The sequence below is a fragment of the Saccostrea echinata genome, unplaced genomic scaffold (assembly GCF_033153115.1).
Source record: "Saccostrea echinata isolate AGI-Se365-2 ecotype Australia unplaced genomic scaffold, CSIRO_AGI_Sech_v1 ptg000004l, whole genome shotgun sequence".
NCBI lineage: Eukaryota > Metazoa > Mollusca > Bivalvia > Ostreida > Ostreidae > Saccostrea > Saccostrea echinata.
Genome location: NW_026889753.1, coordinates 4,183,414 through 4,185,414, shown reverse-complemented (window position 1 = coordinate 4,185,414; position 2,001 = coordinate 4,183,414).

Genomic DNA, 2,001 nt, shown 5'->3' with positions numbered 1-2,001 from the left:
CGGAAAGTTCATGGACTATGCCAATCTTCGTTTTAGTATCTAAAAGAAATTTAAAATGAGCACATTATCATAATTATGTAAAAATATTAATTTTGTTTAGGTGTGAAGTTTCATTCCATGTGATTTAATAGAGTTCATGTTATTTAATTTTAAAATAAACAGGTTTTGTAACCACGGAGCAACCTCAACAACACTGTAACGTCAATAACATACCGACACGAGGTTCTCAAAAATACTATCACACAGTATTGCCCAATACCAGTGCACTCATTAAAAACGTTTCTCTATCACTTGAAATCTATTTTGCTAACAATTGTTCCAGTAGCATTATTTTGTTTGTCAATTATATATTTTTTCACTGCATAAGTGTGCTTTCACACACTTTCGATCAGCATCTGTTAAGCGCCAAACTCTTAGCATGACGTTGCTAGCTTTTCAATGTTTTTGATAAGATTTTTACAGATAATCCTTTTTCTCACAGACCACCATGACCTAAGCAGAGTAATCCATCATTCAAATACCGCTTGTACATGTACCATGTACACACACATGCATGGCTTGCTTTTGACATATTTCCTTCCTCCTCCGGCATTTTCAAAGTTTTTTTCTGGAGTTTTTCAGAGTACAAAACAAAATTATATGGTTAGCTGCTGCTCCGTGACGTTCTACGAAGTCGTCTTTTTGCCTTTTTCAATGAAGACTGCCTATCCTCTGAAACTGATTTCTTTTCAACGAAGCAAAATACTTTTATTCACACTTTTATTCAGTTTCTGAGTACAAAGACATGAGTTTACACATCGATAAATTCTGAAAAAGAACGTTTAATTCTTATAATTCCAATTACGACGTTTTAAAATTATTTCTCTTTGAAACCTCCATACAATCTGTTATTTCTGTACAGCGTAGGAATACTTTATGCCGCGATGTGGAAATGAATCGCAATCGAGATGAACGTCGATAAAGTTCAACTTTAATTGTCAAAACATTTAATAAAATAGCTTACCAAAACTCTTAGAATATTGTTTAAGTCAACAAATATCGTAAATACAAGTAAACTTCACAAGAATTCGTACTTGACCATGTATATAGGCCATGTTCACAATATAACGACAGACACTCTAAAATGAAAGTAGCAGACCGACGACAACCTTGATTTTTCTCTGGTTTGTTCAAAGACGGGACAGAATAAAGGATGTAGAAAAATGAATTTGATGCCAATAAGGCAAGAGTCTAAAGTACTTTTCTCTTTCCTATCACAGCGCTACCGAGAACTGAGCTGATTTGTTTTGTAGGCCTATTAGCATGATTAGGAACGTCGAGAATATGACTTCAGAGATTTAAAATTCACACTCGTCATCTGACAGTGACATAAACATAATATTCCCGTCTGTCAATCCTGTATGTCCTCAGTTTTGTTTTTATTTATTAATTTCAAGTTTCTGTAATTGTTTAGCTAAAACACAGAATAGGGTAGGCCTAACGATTTGTTTCATTTTTTTTTTACAATAAAAGCTAGGTCAAGAAAGTAGTTCTGATTGAGAATTTATCGATGTGTAAACTTTTTCTTGAATTTGTTCTTGTCCAATCAAAACACAGGAAATCAAAAAATAAAATTAAGATTGGAATTATTAAGTCATGATTTGGAATCAGAAACGATGAAACAATACTAATTATGAATATGTAGAATTTTTTTTGTTTTTGTGTCATTTTACAGAAGATATGACTTCAGACATTATTAAGTGTCTTGATTGTAAATTACAAAATTTTGACCTGTTCCGTGATCCGATTTTCGCATTTTTAAAGTCTAATTAAGTTTGAAATAAACCAAGATATTTTAAAAAATTTTTAATGCACATCATTTGAATTTACTGTTGAAATATTTATTCCAAATTGGATATAATATGACGTTAGGTAAAAAAAATTATGACGGTAGTCCACGAACTTTCCGAACAACCCTCGTATTTACATGTACACCAATTTGAACAATTTTTAATGAAAAAA